Source organism: Symphodus melops (assembly GCF_947650265.1).
Source record: "Symphodus melops genome assembly, chromosome: 6".
NCBI lineage: Eukaryota > Metazoa > Chordata > Actinopteri > Labriformes > Labridae > Symphodus > Symphodus melops.
Window position 1 is genome coordinate 4,021,292 of NC_136696.1, and position 19,156 is coordinate 4,040,447.

A 19,156-nucleotide genomic window follows, 5' to 3' on the forward strand; every position below is an offset into this window, starting at 1 on the left:
TATGGTGGTGCAAACACACACACACACACACACACACACACACACACACACACACACACACACACACACACACACACATACACACACACCTACACACACACACACACACAAACACACACACACACACACACACACACACACACACACACACACACACACATACACACACACCTACACACACACACACACACACACATACACACACACACACACACACACACACACACACACACACTCTTACTCACCATATCTGTTCTGTTGCTTTTATGATACAGAGACAGAATGAAAAAGGGTGATTGAGCAGGAGAGAGGAGAGACTTTTCTCCTCCCACACAGCTCACTTTCTAAAACTGGCACCGCTCCTCTCCTCTGCTGTATCACTGTGAGCCTTTATGGACCTCTTGTTCCCACTGTGAATTATTAACTAAGGCTCTACAAGCCTAGACAGGCTGCTGGTGAGAAGAGCATCTCTCAGACGCTCAGTTTAGAAGAAGAGAGCTTCACTTTTGTTTTAGTTTTTTTTTTTTGCAGTACTTCCCTCTCACTCCCCTGGCAGCCATGGAAACACTTGTTGAAAGTCTACCTGGTGTGTGGGTTTAGAAGAGCTTGGCTTGCGGGGTTTCCTCTTACCCTGTTACGGTATGCTCATGAGCAATAATATATTTCTCCCTACTTTTGATGTCAATAATGGATGAGGTGTAAGAAGACACCTAATCCTCAGCGATAGATGAGACAGAAATCCATGAGACCTCTGCCAGGTGCTTGTGCATGTGACTGCAGTTGTCGGGATTATCCTGTTACTGTTACAGCTTTAAAACGTTAGTCTCTGGATTCCTAAAGCTTCTCCTCGACAAAGTGTGAAAGACGTTCAGTTAAGGTTGACTTGGGTTATTGAACCGCTTTAGTGACTCTATCATGACGTCTTTTGCACTAACATACTCTAGCTTGATACCACACTGTCTGCAAAAAAATATGTTTACAAAGAGTCCAAATACGGGGGGGGGGGGGGGGGGGGGGGGATAGAAGTCCACATGTGATGAATGAGGTCATAATTGTCTTATACATGCATAACACATATTAAATTACATATTTTAATAAAATATGCATCACAAAGCCTGGGGAGTATGAAACATACACAGATCCATTCAGGGGAACGTGTCTCTCACCGCCAAGGCCACAGAGCACAAACGCCGCTCTTACTGTATGTCACAGTGCGCCTCTGATTCACAGAGCGGAAATCATTTGATCATCTGATTATTATGGATCCCCAGTTCCTTTGAATGTACCATTTCAAGTGTGTGATATGTGACTCTTTGCATGTTCACTGATAGCCTAGAATAAAGAGGGGGGCTGGATATAGACGTGACACACACACAGCAAGTTGGCGGGCTCTGCTCATGAATGGTCACTGTGGTTAAACAGAGGTTTTAAGAATGAACATGAATAAACTCCTTTCCACAAAGAAAGTTTAAAAGAAGGCAGTAAGGACAGATCTGTGAAGATAGCAATGAATTTTTAACAACAAATCACTGCAGAGAAATGCTGAAACTTTCGTTTGATGTTCACTTTAAAGTTTTCATCGGTAGGTAAACTGAAAACTAACTCATCTACGTTGTTTTTCAAATGAATCCCAAAAGAAATACTCTATTTTGATTTATTTATTTTTGATCAGGAAATGGTCCAAGCAGCACAGAGAGATTCTTTGAGGATCAGCTGGACTGCAATAGGCTTTGTGCTGATCCATATTTAAATACATGAAGATATTGTTAAGCTGCTGGATGTCCATATACTAAACGTAGTTACTAAACTTTAGTTATCCATATTTAACCAGCATACAGTAAATAATCTTTGAACCTCGGGGTTTTTTTTGTTAGAACTCGTACTCGTTCTTAAGACAGACATCATTTGAATACTGTGTATGGTTTTAGTTAAGCTTCATTTGTTTGACTTTTAACTGCTTAACTTTTAGGCTCCAGTCTAGAACGGCTGTGACTCAGTTGAAGAGTCGACTGCATATGAATGTTTATGAATAGGATTAGTTACAGCTTCTCCCATCAGTGTGTGACTGTGTAGGTGTGACCTGCAGTGTAAAAACACTTTGAGAAGGAATATACAAGCTCAAGTCCATTTACCAGTGTCTAGGACTGTGTGTATAAAAAAGCTGATTTAAATCTATTTTCATATGAAATATCAAGTGTTTGTGTGGTTTGTAGCCCTCTGGAAATAATATATATATATATATATATATATATATATATATATATATATATATATATATAATTCCAATCTGTTTACCTTTTGTATTTCTTTGCTGGGAGCAGGTTGTTTCAGGCAATAATGGTTTCTCATTGGTCCTCACATGTCAGATGATCACAGACTCAGCCTCTGACTGGTCGACAGAGCCACAAGGTAATGAAACTACCTGAACTGTTTTGCGATGTCACTTGATAAGTATATTCATGTACATTTGGGGTCTGAAAATCTGAACCATTATAATATTATAACCTTTATAATATTATTTCTTTGACAATCTTAATCATATTGAAACATAATTGGTATTGTAACTTTAATATCCCTCAATTAACCTTTATCACTTGTGGCCTGCATTGATGCTTTAACAGGCTAATGTTTGCTTAACTCGTAGCTTTATATTGCTCATCAATTGACACCGAATGACCGAGATCTAAAGACACTTATGTGACATAATAAGCAGTGAGTATGCTTTCCTTCTTTTCTTTAGTCATTGACTAGAAGGCCTTCCAGTCCATGTAAACATGATGTAAACACAGCACTGACAACAACACAGCCTCTGGGACTTGTGCTTCTCATGACTCAGAGACAGTTGCGGAGGACATACTTGATTTCTGCTGATTTCTTCCTTTGAGGTACTTTTTGGTGGCTTTCTTAAATCATATTTACTGAAATGGAGAATGTGTTATCTGTGGAATCTTTTATTATAATGGTGACGCATGTTCATGCTCCCAACTGCAACCAAAACAGCTTTTCTTTTCGCAATTACTCATTCCCTCAGTTCGTGTTCCATTGTTGTTCTCGAGGGACGCCGGTTACTTCTGCTTCAGGCAAGACGCTTCTTCAAGGTAGACAGCTCATCATGTTGAGTGACAAACGTTGGGCCAGAAACTCGACCATCTGAGGAGGAGGAGGGCAGGACTAAATATACCTCCCTCGTCAAAGTGAAAAGTTGTGAATCTCACATTGAAGGGAACTCTTCTGGCACACAAACGTGGCTTTAAGCCAGCTCGTTGTATCATTTATGATACCCTCTCCAAAGTAACAAGCAGAGCCAGATGGAGAGAGGATGTCTACATTTTGAACCGAAGCACTACGACCCACATTCAAATGAATTTGCATCTCCTAACTGGCTTCTTGTACTTTTTGTTTCCAGAGGGCTGCAAACCCCACAAACACTCGACACTAAAACCAAGATGTTTAACAGAAAGTTACTAATGAGCCAATTAGAGTGGTCCGCAGATTTAACTCTGAAATGCTGTTTACTTCAGAACTTTGGAAGAGGAACATGAGCTCATTTGTTTTGTGGATATGAATGGAGGGATGGCTTAAAAAAATAGCAGAAAGCCAGTTAAAGTCAGTGTCTCATTAAATCTTATTTCCTTATCCCTCCTATCTCCTCCTCTAAAGTCTGTGCGTTACAGCACGTCCTCGCCCTCTCTCATGAACCATGCAGCTATAGCTTGCCTGCAGCACTGTGTTCCCTCGTTTCTCGGGTCTTGCGTGACAATTAGAGAAGAACAGTTGGCCTTCTCTGCCTCCCAGAACAGATCAACCCATACATATGTTGACACACCGCACAACGTCTCTGAACAATTCAACAGCAAACAATGGTTCTAGGTTGATTGTAATTTAATATGCCCCCTTTATTGCTGTGTGTACACATGTTTTAATTGGAGTGAATGAGAGTAAGAGGAGAGGTTGGTCGCCAAACAGAGAAATGAAAAATCTGGACAGCAAGTGAGGACAGAAAGAAGAGACGGAGGATTGATAAGAAGGCTGACGAAAGGATTGAGTGTGATCTAATCACTGGATATTTTTCTTTAGGCTTCTCTTCTTCTCTGAGCACTTAAAGAATTCAAGTCATGTTTCATCTCTCTCTCTCTCAGAAGTGCACACACATACACACACACACACCTACACACACACACACACACACACACACACACACACACACACACACACACACACACACACACACACACACACACACACACACACACACACACACAAACATGCACACACATTTCCCCCCCTGACAAACAGCTCAGGCGAGTTTTGAACAGCTTACACTGCCTGAGGTCAAAGAGCACACTTCAAAAAGAAAATGTAATCGAGTCCTTCCCTCGTACATGCTACTGTGATGCCTTTAAACAAGCACCTACTACAACATGAGACACATTCTCAATTGTTTCCCAGCTCATTTTACGTGAACTTGTTTTTAATGTGATGCATAATGGAGACATGCCCATTCAATTAAAAGTGTTATTAAAGGAATAATTACACTAGAAACTTTTGATATAACTATAATTATTTATAAAGCACCTTTCAAAGTGTGGCAGCTGCCATCTGCTCCGTTCAATAGTACAAGTTACTTTTCACACAGACTGTTTGTTCCTGCCCCAAACAAAATAAATCCTGAATCCAGACCCCTATATCCACATTACAATTATAGAATCTGTATATATGGATTTCTACATAGATTCAGTAAATAGATCAGACTGTATACATTATTCTATTCCTGCCTCAAGTTAGATAAGAGGGTCAATATCCAATATTGATGGCTTACAACGAAAGCCTCCATTCCACCCAGGGCTCCAGTTTCCCTTACACATCACTAAATCAAGGGGGCGTGACATAGTGTTGTTTAAACTTCCAATATATTCAACAAATAAGAATAATGTGACACAGTAAATAAAGATCAATGATTCCAAGGAAGGTCTGCAGCTCCCAGGCAAAAAGGCTCAACATGATTGGATAAACTCTGCTGTAAAAACATTTTTTCATAGATTGTGTTAGCTTGGACCGGGGCACAAGATCAATCAATCAATTATTATTTGTAAATAATTCATGATAAATGTTTGCTCAATGCCAATTTACAAGCAGGTCAAACCCTTTCTTTTGGTTTTTTAATGTTTCACTTTTTACCTCCAATCTTCACTTAGAGACAGTGGAGCTACGAGGCTCTTACAGCATCATATCAGAAACATGAGTGATCATAATAATAGTGATGCATTGTATTTGTGGAGCACTTTACATTGGAGAATCTCAGTGTGCGTGGTTGCTATTTTAATCTAACTCATGAAAGACAATGAACACAAGGTTCAGTCTTTTTTAACTGCTGTTTTATGAGATTGAATTTTCTAAATAACAATCAGGAGTGGAAACTCTTTTGCATTAAAAAGACTGTTTGAACTGTCTGGACACAGTACAGTAGATGTGAATCATGTCAGAAGAATAACTTGCCTGCTCAGGCAGATTCTGCACATAGGCAGCTCTGGGATCAATTGTTTCCGCTCTCCAGTTTCCTCTCATGGTTTTTTCTCTGCTCCATTAATCTGAATCAATTGAGAAACAGGGCTATAGATGCTAGGTATGATCCATTATTGATGGCCAGTTCTTCAGGGACCTTACTGTATAACATTCACTTCAAGCGAAAAAAAGAGCCCACTGTTCTGAGAGAACATTGCCCGTAACGCTGCAAATGGTTAATTGTTCTTCATGTTGCAGTGAAGGCTACAGCTGGAGCGAGAGGAGACGGTGTTTGTGTAAGAGACGGTGGACGAGGCCACAAAGAAAGCACCAGAAATGTGGAGAGAAAATCAGTTTCATGTGTGTTTTTTTTTTTTTTTTTTTACACTTTTCTGATTCTTTCTTCTCGTGTCTCTTATTATTCTGCTGAGGGCGACACAGCTCTCTGTGCTCGCTGCGCTCCACTCCTCCTCACATGCATCGTGTTCTGGGCTGAGAATTAAGCAGGGCTGCTGTTTGAGCTCAGGATGCAGAAAGGGATTTGATTAGAACATATGGATGCGTGTGTGTGTGTGTGTGTGTGTGTGTGTGTGTACAGTGTTGCATGTGAGTCTGCAGACGGGCGAAACAAACATACTGTACCTCCTGTAAATTGAATCCAGTCGCCCAGAGTGTAAAATGTGAGCATTGCTTTTGGTCAGACAAACACCAACATGTTTACACTCACCGTTATTTTATTCAAATATTGATTCCACAGGTCCTCTCTTACTTATTTGCACACTTCCTGATATGTTTTGTAAATACTACAATCTTGTCTATCATTGGATTAGAAAGAACTTTCTCCTCTCACATCCGCTCGATATTAATCCAGCAGATGGTTAGTCGAGCATGCATAAAGACTCTATCTTTACGTAACCCTCTTTGAATCAAAGGCCTTCACAGCATGAGCGACTGAGCCAATCAGAGCGAGCTACAGGTGAAAGGTGTCGTTCATGGTTTCTTTATTTTTTCATTACATGCATAAGATGTTGGTGAAATATTGATTTGAGAGCACCATGTAAAGACACTGTGGCAAAATATGCTGAACAACATCTTCACAAAGGATGAAGGGCATTAAGTTAGTTCAAGCAAAGAGTCTAGAACGGATCAATAATAATCACTAGTCCAACCTTTAAAGGTCTAGGACAGTGGTTTTCAACTGGTGGGTCCGAACCCAGTGGGTCGTGAATGTGTGCCTGGAATAAATATTGTTTCAAAACATCTATTAAGCGTTCGAAGCTATTGTTTTGGTTTAGTGTCAGAGCTTGAGTGCAGCAGCAAATACTGCAGTTAAAAATACATTGTGGGACTATTCATCTCTCAGCGAGTTCTTAAATGGTGTTTTGTATTCTCTGTCTTGCTGCTTTCTGCCACTTTGTGACTTTGGCTGGCTGAGAGCCAAGAGAGCAGCTACAGTCTGATAATCATGCTTGACACTGAGCTGTTGTGACGCTGCATGAGGCTCAAGAGTTCTCACTGTACACCTCAGGTTCAAAGACAGATGTATGTGTTTTCTTTTTTTTTACATTTCATTTCCTCTCTACATACCTTGCTGTGTTTCTTCTCTTTTCACGTTCTAACCTGTTCTTCTAATAAGCAGCAAGCGGTGCAGGTTGAGTCCAGTGCTTTAAAAGCTACTACACTGCCAGGACTCAAAGATATAAAAGGAAATGCATCTTGGGTACATTAAAACAATTTTGCACACCAGTCTATAAAAGTCACAAGAACAGTTATAGGCAGACATGACAACAGCACCAGGAGCTCTGTCATCATGATGACGGTGCTGCTGGTGTCCTGTGTCGGATGACTCACTCCCTTTTTTAAAAATCGTTGTTGCGTCCACAGATGATGTGGGCGTTTAACACCCGCAAATGAAAATACAGCAGAAGCGTTACAGACAGGCTGTTAGCGGTAGGCTACCTGCTTTCATGTATTCAGAGGATCAAGTCAGAGGAAATGATTGGAAAATGGGCAGAAGACTGATAAGGCAGACGACACAATGACAGAGTTGTCACAGTGAGGCCGACTGCAGGCCAGTTAATCCATTTTAGTTGTGACAGATTCATCAGATGAAAGTGATCTAACAGGATGGTGTGTGTGTGTGTGTGTGTGTGTGTGTGTGTGTGTGTGTGTGTGTGTGTGTGTGTGTGTGTGTGTGTGTGTGTGTGTGTGTGTGTGTGATCAGTCTCATACTGACCAGCTGTGAGCATATGCTCCACTTTAGGCCCCTGTGCAGTGATGGAGAGATTTAATAAGGCGAAAGTGTCCTGTGAGCAAACTCTCAGTTTCATCACTCCTTCTTCTTCTTCTTCTTCTTCTTCTTCTCTGTTTCTCTCGCTGTCATGGAGACTAATTGCCATCATACCCCCGGCAGTGAAAGCAAGGCTACATTCCCGCACCACCAAGTAACCCCTGGGCAGTACGGGTAAAAAATGACCATTCGACATGCATTATAGCGTGCTGACATGTTTAGAGGGGATGCTCTGATTAACATTGAGGGCAGCTGACTCACACACACCAGGCTTACACACAGATTAAACAGGGACATGTACAAACATACCACTGGCAAAACACAGCGACATGCAACACAGCTTCTTGTCAACTTTATTAACAGAATATGCCGTCAGAAATGCATGGACATCTCGCACTATATTACCACAGTAAAACAAGAGAAAACTGCAGACGTATCTGTTAAAAATATACAAACTGTGAAGATGAAGTCATCCAAACTGAACAAACGCTACAAGGAAAAAAAAAGAACTTTCTAAATAAATAAAAAACCAAAAGATCCAACCTGAATTCCGCACGAAAAACAAAACATATCAAAAAGCTTGTTAATTCTTTATTTATCCAACGCTCTCTCTCTCTCTCTCTGTGCTTTTACACCGCTTGATCAGTGTGCACAGCCTGACCCTCTCCTGCTTGTTGGCTGTAGTTCGCCCGTACACAGATAGGGACAGATCCATTAATTTAATGATTCCATGGTTGTCTACTAAGCGAAAAACTCTGCTGGGGCTCTGGCCTACAAGATGATAAAGATCCAAAATGTTGTGTTTGAGTTTTAGCCAGTAGAAGACACCTTTACCTGCTGACTCTAAAGATTTTATAACACGTTATCTTTTTGCTTCAGACAAACATTAAAACAATTTGAAAGAGATTTTATAAAAGTCTCTTAGAAACTCACACGTCATGCTGCTGGATGAGAAGTTTACTGACTTATTTTTTACTTTTAGATCAATCAATAATTAATCAATCTTTATTTCAAGAGTGCAAATTCATTAAAAACCTCTTATCATGACATCTCAGACTTTACAAAAAGCTTTGATAACTGTTGGAAACATTTGAGGTAATGTAAGAACTCGACACAATTTTTTTAAATGATTTAAATATTTGAATATTGTAACAATGTCATAAAATTGGACATATTGTCCGTTTGACAGGCTGAAACTTGGAGCAGACTCAGACTCACGTTGAACAGCCATCTGCTGAGAATATGTTAAAGTGAAAAGGAGAGATTAGAAGGTGAGACAGAAAGTTAGAGGTCGATAAAGACAAATCCAACAACAACAGATAATACAGCCTTAAAGCTACTGTGTCCATGATAAACATTACGTGTCAAAGTCGCAGGAATAGCAATGGAACGATAATGATCATAATATTTATAACAGAGTCAGAAGGACTGATATTATATTATAATAAGAGTATGACTGATTGTTTCCATTATGGCAGTTGTAGTTAAGCAGCTGCATGATTAACACAATCAATTATAACAGTGATCATAAAAGTAAGACTGATATTAATAATCGTAGCAGCTGGAGTCAGGCAGGTCTGCAGCAGCAGGCCGTGTGCAGCAACCATCCACAGCACATGCCTAAGAGAAACAGTGCACACCTGAACACACGCACGCACAGAGAAAGTCACATGACATGTTGAGTAAGGCTGCACTGGAGAGTGATGTTACCAACCATCAGAGTATCAACACCTCTCCAGTTAACGTTAAGCTGATGAGAAAGGGGGCCGCTGATGGTTTCCTCTCCTTCTTCTCGAGCTATTAAGATCTCCATTCTGATCCCAAGGCCTGATAATGTATATCCTGTTACCTGTGATGAGGTTGAGACGGACACACATGCAGACCTATAGGTGAGTGAGAACCTGAGTGTAACAAGAGTCAGCAAAGATTGTGTTTCAAACTGCCACGCTGCTGTTTCTGCTGTCTACGTATAGAAAGGAAACTTTAGGGATCAAATCAGGACAGCTGGGAGGTGAAACCCTCCTGGTTACCTCTGTGACCAAATGTTGGACTGATCAGCTTAAACATTATGAATTTTATGGAGGGCAAAAATACAAACTCCAAACTCACAGAATCATAGAGTTGAAGAGGTCTGGGGGCTCTGATGCTAACTCTTCCATGTAGATAACAAACTCTCCATTTCTAAAGACTTTCCTGTGTGACTTTACAAAGGTTGTTAGCTACTTGGTGACCTGATGGACATAAGCCCCTGCTACATGTAAACCAATGTTCCTGTATTGATGCAGTATTGAATAAAAAAAGTTGAGCTTTAAAATCATGATGAAAGTTACAAAAACGTTTAAATATAGCTTTTTAAGGAACATATTCCTCGTCTCATTTCATACGTATTAAACCACGCCTGATTCACGCCTAGTCCTCTGATGCTGATTTCACCCTCAACCCCTCTGTGTTTCTTCACCGCTCTCTTTGTCTAAATACAGGAACCACTATGGTACGTACAGACAGAAACGAAGAGACAGCTCCCCCACACAAAGTCTCGACTCCTCTGGTTTTCTCACTCCTTTTCCTACATGGATGACAAAAGTCCATCGTCCTTCTTCCATTCACCTCTCGACTCTACGTCCATTCCTTCATTCATCTTGGATCCCTGAATCCCGCAGCTACACTGAAGTTATGGTTACCAAGGTTTCTTTCATTAAATTAAATTCAAAACATATGTTACTAACTTCTGAAAGATGAAAATGGAGGTCAACGTATGTTCAGGCAGGAAGACTGATATTCCTTCACACATTGAGTCACCTCTTCATTCAATGTCAAACCACTCCCCCTACTACTCCCTCTTTCTCCTGCTCTGGTAATCAGGTGGCTATGGGCGTCTATCATTTCAGTTATTTGCTGCCTCTCTCCACCAATCACCCTACTGCTGCTAAATGCTAAAAGTCAGTCACCTCCATCTCGCTCAGCAGAGTCCAGGTTCAGGCTCAGAAAGCCACTCCTCATCAGCCACTATTCCTCTCCACCACCAACAGGGTCCAGACTCCATAGGGGAGTCTGGATGGAGTCTAGTCCTCTGAAAGATTATTACTGCAATAAACAATCAGTCCCATTAGATTTACTGTCTGAAGGAAATAAGAATCAATAAAGGGCTAAGGATAAATTAAATTGCACAACCTAACTAAAATAGTGCAACACCCACCTTAACAGTGCTGAACTGCCACCACATGTGAAGGTCAATAGAGTGAGTGCAAAAGTTATACTCATCATTCCTCAAAAGACGTGGCTGGGCGAGCCCTTAATCTGCATATTTCACCGAGGTGGTTTGTAACTCGTCTGAAGATAATCCAACCTCACCAAACCTTTCCATGAACCCAAACATTATCATATGATGTTGTTTTTAAAATCATGGTTAGTGTTATTCATTTCAGTCAGTGATCATAATCTCATGGCTGGTCAGTGTATCTTCCAGGATTCAGTAGACGGTCCCAAAATAAACGGGTTTGGTTTAAATACACTGCCAAAATAAATCTTCAGTTCGAAGCTTCAGAGTTTTAATATTTTTTTGTGCAGAAATCCATTTAAGCCAAATCATGAATTAAAGAAGAGGACTTCTCAATGCATCTCATGAGACGTGTTATGAACTGAAATATAACACAGACTTACAGATTGAGATTTGATGAACAGGTCAGGAGAGTTTTCTTAGATATACTTTTCTTTGGGAATCAAAGAATCAAATTATTGATTGGATATAGAAACTTCTACACATTTTTCAAGGTCAATTTTGCAGATCAGCTTATTTCACCCTCCCCTCACATGTGCAAGCTTTGTAAAAACGCAGCAGCAAAGCTTCCAGCCAAACGCGTAGTTGAAATGTAAGCATTGCGTGTTATTTTTAGAGGCTGTTCGATAGTTTTGAAATGTCTTCTTAAAGCTGTCTGGAGGCTCCCTGGTTTGGGATGTGCTTCTTTTTGGTTTGTCCAGTTTTTACAGTGATTCAAAAAAGTACGTTTGAAACACTCTGCGGTTCATACTACTCCAACTTCAAACACAAAACCCTACCACAAAGAAAATGACATCAATTAATGGACTTAAAAGTAAGAGGTGTGTAAGTATGTTTAACTTGAAACAGTTGTGATCAAACAGGAATAAAAGGAATACATTTAATATGAATGACAGAAATGGACACGTGGGGACAGCAGACTGTGTTACTCACCTGATAGCCTGCAGTCTGCTGCAAAGGATTCTCTTTATACTGACAGGGATTTTCAAGTCAGTAGGGAGTTTTGTTGATATGCTGTGAACCTGCTTTGAATATGAATTATTGCAGCCTGAGCAGAAAGGCATAGGTGGCTCATTTACACTGACTTAGTTTATTGAAGGGTGTGCAGTTTGGAATATTTTTGCATTACATTACATCATTTTCTGTAAATCAGCTTTCACTCACTATTAGAAAGACAGAGTCGATGATAATTCATCATAACACTGCCATTGCAGCTTCTGCCTTTAATTTTGTTTTCAGCTCTAGAAACAGCAAAAGCCTTGCAAATCTCAAACAGCATCTACAGCTACAAGTCCAGGATTACCTTCAAAGCGTCCATTTTTAAAAGACCTTCTGGCACTGTTTGCAACCAACAAGAAACATGAATTTATATTTAATTTGGTTAAAGGTAGACGGTGCAACTTTTTTATCTCGTAGATGTCGCCTTGGAGCATCAGCATTAAACCATGAAAAGCTGCTCCTTGGGGACACCTCTGCTATCCTGAAGCCTCCGCTCTCCTCCAGCGACACACGTTCAACCCAAGCGGAAACTTCCGGTAAAGAAAAATGAAGCCTGTGTCCGCTTGTGGCTGGCTCCTGGAAAACCCTGAAGTCAAATACACATGAATGGCAATAAAACAGTTTTTACAGCATAAATAAACACGTTTACAGCCTGGTCCAAACAACCACATAGGTCTGATTATTAGTTATAGGTCTGATTATTAGTTATTGTCATCACTAGCACACACTGTATGGGGGGTGAAGATCCTCAATTAAGAACCATTCAGCCTCTAAATTCACAATTGTTAAGGGGGATTGTTTTTCCAAATAGCGTGTGCTGTCTAAAACATGTATGCAGAGTCTCAGTGGAGTCACCAGTGGGTTTATGAAGAGGTGTTTTGTAGCCCAACAATGGCGTTTTTTGACCATTTTGGAAATGCAGACTAACTTCCAGCTAATCGAAAAAATAAGGCACATAGGTGGATGAACCAAATTAATCTTTATTCATGGCTGTATTCAGCTGAAGTGCTGGAGTACTGACCCTTGTCGAGTCAACGTTAAGGACCAAGCAATCAGACAAAGGACAAAGGGGTATAAAAGGAGAAAGTTTGTGTTGAATTAAATGTGAGGGGAAAAAAGAGCCCAAATAATATTGATGAATGTTTCAACCTTTTATTTATGGGACAATTTGTGCAATAACATTCCATCCTTATATACACTGTGTGCATACGAGTGTTCATACTGTTCTTACAGACCTACATCTTTAAGTTACTGGCATTTCAACTGTTCCTTTTTTGATACATATTTTTACTAGCTCTTTAATTGATACATATTTTTACTAGCTCTTGATTATTGATTTGATGCATATTTTTCTTCTACACTTGTATTTTTATCTATTTTTTTTCTACACTGTGTGATTTTATTCTCCTATCCTGCTTTGCTGCTGTAACACTGTCAATTCTCCGCTTGTGAAATGAATAAAGGATTATCTTATCTTAACCTTACATAACTAAGCCGACCTAACATTAACTAACAAAAGTGGGCTTATACACTGTACACAATGGATATTCAATATGAACACAAAAGGAGAATGACATTGATGACAACAAACTAAGCATCTAACAAACTTTGAATAAACATCAACACAAATAAAATACATTATTTACAAAGAATTCAATTATCTTGAATAAGCAATCAACGTAAACATAAAAGGATCTTTATTTTTAATCATGAGTCTGACGCAGTGTTTAAAAAGGCCAACTTTTTCTGTGGCAAACAAAAGAAAGAAATTTTACTTTTAAACCATTAAAACAAATTTAAATCATGTGACAGAATGTCAACTAAACAAAGTGCCTCCAAATGAGGAAACAACTGAATGAATGGATTGTTCCGGTAGATAGAGAGGTGCAAACTCACTTCCTGAGTGCTGCTGAGATGCCCTTGAACAAAAACTTCTGACTGAGAGAAATCAGAAGATGTCAGAAACGTATTCGAGTAAAATAATGCTCACATAGGTTTTGAGTTATTTGTGACAGAGTGAACAGTACGAGCACTGAAGCCAACAAAACACAAAAGTCTGTAAAACAAAATGCCAAATCTGGTCTTCATCTGATCAACTCGACTGGTACATCTTCAGCTGCTGTTCAAGTTGAATAACTCGGGCATCCATTTTCCTGTCCGTTCGTTGTTGCCACTTCCACTGAAGGATGCAGACACACACTGCACACGCCAGTATCGTACTCATAATTTCTAAACTCACACTTTGGCCATTCAGGAATAAAACAAGAACAAGCAAAACTGCTCCAACATTCACCAGCCACTTAAGAAGGAATTTGACCAACAGAAAGGCGAGTTTGATCATCCAGTAGCAAAGGAAAATGAGTACAACCCACTGGACAACTAATATGGCGCTCTCTGTTGCAGCTGTTTGGTCTTGAAGGTCTGTTGGGGAGACAGGTGAGAAGCTTGTATCATTAACAGGAAAAGGAAAAAAGTTTCATATAAAGCAAAAAGGTATAAAAGACATTATCTTCCTGGCAATGCTTCAAGAGGTGCATTAAAATGACACTGAATCTGAAGGAACTGAGGCCAAGATTATTGGTTTATGTCTGTTCAACACTGGGGCAGGCAGTGTGAAAAGTCTGTTGGTTTTCCTTAAGCTGTTCTCTTGTAATGCTATTATGAGACACGGCATCCCTGAGTGGGCGTGGTCATCTCTCTTCTCTCAGGCTGTGGCAGAGCCAATGGTTAGGAGGGTTACAAGTTAGATACAACGGTATTGTTCACTTCTGGTTGCATGGGACGATGGTGGAGTCCTCCCAAGAAGTATGTGTGTGTGTTTGTGTGTGTGTGTGTGTGTGTGTGTGTGTGTGTGGGGGGGGGGGGGGGGGGGGGGGGGGGGTGATGCATACATCCAAATGTGTAAAAAAGATCTAAAATGCTCACACTAATCCATGAATGTGTGTAAAGTCAAAGTCACCTTTATTGTCAATTCTCTGAAACGAGCCTCCCCATTGGCTGTCATTTTACACGTTACTTTTCAAAACATTCCTGCCGTGCAAGATCCGCAAATGCTAAAATCTGCTCTTAATCTGCATAATTTGTACTATTAGCGATTAGTCAATAGTTTGATATGTTCGCCGTATTATGTATTTCAATCAACAAAGAAGAAACGATCGAATCCGACGCAAGCTTTTATTTTGATAATCAGAAGCTCACAAAGCTCCAGGGGATGTGGCTTCAAGCAGACACCCCTTGAGATGGTTAGACACTCCTTTGAAGATATGTGTAGGCATTTGCTGATCTTGCATGGAGTGTCGCAAAAGTCACATATAAAATGACCGCCTCTGTTGTAAGCAAAGATTTATGTGTATTTTCAAGAGTTACATCAAAAAAAAAAAAAAAAAACCAAAACCCTTGTGCCTCTATGTACGAATGTTCATATAGTTTTGCCACAATAATAGCTCCATACTTCTGGAGCACAATGTGGTCATTCTGACTGTCAGTAAAAGGTTTTGGTTTATTTACTCTACTAAGGTTTTCCTGCATTAACTATGAAATGAAATCTATTAGTTTGGACTTTGTGCTGAGATAGGTGAAAGAAAGGGCAGCTGAATGCTCTCTACATGGGAACTGCAGCCCTTATGGCCCAAGAATGATATATCATGGCAAGGCAAGGCAAGGCAAGTTTATTTATATAGCACTGTTCAGACACGAGGCAATTCACAGTGCTTTACAGACATAAAAACATAAAAACATTAAAACAGAGTTTAAATGATCTTTACCTTGGACGCCAACAACCTGCAGGAAGTGTGTGACATAGTGTAAGAGCACGTTCAGACCACAACAACTTCCAGCCAGAAACAGCAAGCTGAGGATCAGGCAGTGCTGGACAACACAGGAAATGAAACCTTGATTTATGAGGGTTGTCACATACATTGTACATATCTGCAAACTGTCTCCTTTTGCCTTTCGGGGATTCTGACATTGTCAAGAGCAATGAAGTCACATGTGACAATGAGGTTCCCAGTGGCTAATATCTGAATCGGTTAAGCATAAATTAGCACAGCCAGCCTTCACTTCTGTGCTCAACTTGGTTTCACATTTCTCAGGTTAATGTGCCGGTTTAAGCTAAAACAGCAGACATAATTTCTAGCTCAATATGGCTTTACTGTTTAGGCATGTCATTGACCAGCATTGTGGGCCAACATTGGAAATTATTAACAATTTGTTGTTAATAATGACAGGGTGATCAAGTTTTTCATATTGTTATTGGACAGGTCAGAAATAAACAATTACAGATGCACAAACACAGTTCAATGGACATGTAATAGTGAGAGACATCAGAGTGAGGCTGCACACAAAAGAGCCCGAGCAGTTAAGGGATTGGTGCCTTGCTCAAAAGTACTTTAGCAGTCTTCAGGAAGTCACTCCAGAATTTCAAGATAATGGTTCATATTTAGACTTCAACAGGGGTGCTCACACTTTTTTGGCCAAGTCAAAATGATCTACTTAATACAAACATTCAAAACATTTTAGCTCTGTAACTGTATATTAAGCGTTTAGACTATGGTGAGAGAGTGAGTGAGTGAGAGGGAGAGAGAGAGACTCTAGCCTTTGTAGCTGGGTCCTGGTCTTTGAATGTAGCTGGGTCCTGGTCTTTCTATGTAGCTGGGTCCTGGTCTTTGTATGTAGCTGGGTCCTGGTCTTTGAATGTAGCTGGGTCCTGGTCTTTGAATGTAGCTGGGTCCTGGTCTTTGTATGTAGCTTGGTCCTAGTCTTTGTACTGTATGTAGCTGGGTCCTGGTCTTTGTACTATAATGTAGCTGGGTCCTGGTCTTTGTCTGTAGCTGGGTCCTGGTCTTTGTACTATACTGTAGCTGGGTCCTGGTCTTTGTACTATAATGTAGCTGGGTCCTGGTCTTTGTATGTAGCTGGGTCCTGGTCTTTGTACTATAATGTAGCTGGGTCCTGGTCTTTGTATGTAGCTGGGTCCTGGTCTTTGAGTGTAGCTGGGTCCTGGTCTGTGTATGTAGCTGGGTCCTGGTCTTTGTATGTAGCTTGGTCCTGGTCTTTGAGTGTAGCTGGGTCCAGGTCTGTGTATGTAGCTGGGTCCTGGTCTGTGTATGTAGTTGGGTCCTGGTCTTTGTATGTAGCTGGGTCCTGGACTGATAATGGGCTGCCTGGACCTGACTCCTTCTCTCTCCTCTCCTCCTGTCTCTGTCTCTTCAACCTCTTCATCTCTCTCTCCTGTCTCATCCTCTGCTGAATTTTTTCAATGAAAAGTCTCAGTATACTACTGAGTCATGATTACTGTAATGTGACCTCATATTTTAAGGCCATGTTTAGTCACATTATTACTTCTCCATCCAAATAATATTATTGATAGATAACTCATACTGTGATTGAACATGGCCTTATTCATTTTTCAGCCGAGGCTACATTTACATCTCTATGGCTGTTTTCATCTGTAGGCTCGTTCACTACGTTTCTCATTCTCTTTGCTTATTACAGTTCTCACCTTTCCTCCTCGTTGTCTGATCACCTTCTGTCTTTCTTGCCACAACAAATGATAACTAGATTGGTGCAGCCTTTTACCACTGCTTTGCATCTTTGCTCTGCTTTATTTAACTGCTGTTCTAAAAATAGACCTGCAGTCACGTTGCGACCGTGTTTACTTTCGGTTTCAATGAAACGAAACTTAAGGGGGAAACACTTGAACAGCAGCAAAGACCCTTTGTGTCCACGTCCAAGTCCCTACAGACTGAGGTTCTGCTTCCCCAAACTGGAGCAGCAACTGAGTCTATGACAATAATCATATTCTTTACAGACAATGGATGTTTGTTTGTTAAAATAACAGTTGGTAAAGAAGCTGCAGGCAATCAGGATATTCATGTTTTCATTGACCTCGTAAATGCTTTTATATGTTAACATACCATATGGCCAGCTAATTATATCACATAATGTTGTGCTGCATAACAGCTAACATATTGTTTTCATTTACTTTACTGCGTCAAAAACTGAAAAAGACATTACAATAGCCTCTGTATGATGCCAGCCTGTTGCAGCTGCCTTCTTACCTCAGCCTGTATTTCCAACCACAATTTCTCCATTGGATTCATCATGACACTTATCCTCCTTAACTCTGAACAAAAACATACAATACGTTCAGTTAGTTATTCCCAACTTGTCGGTCCGTGAAGCTGTACACTTGAAAGTCTGATAGCATGAATCAGCAAAGGAGGACACACTTCCTTAAAATGTAGCAGATACACTGTAGGTCCTCCTCCTTTAAAGAATCTGTTTGATATTTGATCCACCTCTTTTAAAGGAAAGGCTGATACACACTGTTATTAAGACTGTGTTGTTACATGGTGTCATTTTAGTTTTCTGCCCAGGCTGGTTTTAATCTGTGTCACAGTAAAAAGGAAACACTGTAAAGTTCTCCGCTCGCGAGATGAATAAAGGATTATCTTATCTTATCTTAAACACATTAAGAAAAAGTAGACTTGATGGAACACTCACATTACACATAATTGCCCCCCCAAAAAAACAAAAACAAAACCGAAACAAACAAAAAAAACAAACACTGCAGTGCATGCACCTGAGTGTGTGGAGATTAGAGTGGAGTTTGTGACGATCGCCAACTTTCTCTAGACATACCTCGAGGAAATTCAACACAGTTCTTGAACCATTTGGACTACAAGCACAAATAAGGTCTCTTTAGAAAGTGTCACGCCCTCCACCTCTGCCAGTGGTTAGTGGCAGCTCTCTCCCTTCTCTTTTTTTTCTCTATCTCTTTGCTCTTAGGAGGGCGTGCACTCGGCTGGTGGTGTAAGGACGATCAGGTGTGGCTAATTGCTGATCAGCAGATGAGACGCAGCTGAGCGGAGTTAGTGGCTGCAGCAGTTTGCATTTAAGGAGCCTCCAGCCTGCTGTCCAGTGCTGAACCGTGTTCAGTAACGGTTAGTATTTTGACCGCTGCACATGCCTTGCTTCTACGTCTTGCTGTTCAACTTCTGATAACCTGTTCTTTGTGCAGTTGGATCCCCTGCAGCCACGGAGCTCTTCTACTCTGCCGACTTTACTCACAGCACTGAGCTACTCTG

The 19,156-nt window shown here is 40.5% G+C and overlaps 1 long non-coding RNA gene across 1 annotated transcript; it reads right to left on the reverse strand.

The window, feature by feature from the left end:
• Positions 1-13,538: 13,538 nt before the first annotated feature.
• LOC306825963 lies at positions 13,539-18,249 on the reverse strand. Its single transcript, XR_013779327.1, has 3 exons — positions 18,128-18,249; positions 15,833-15,935; positions 13,539-14,489 (listed from the first exon to the last, which is right to left on the reverse strand). It is a non-coding gene; the product is annotated as an uncharacterized lncRNA (long non-coding RNA).
• Positions 18,250-19,156: the final 907 nt, after the last annotated feature.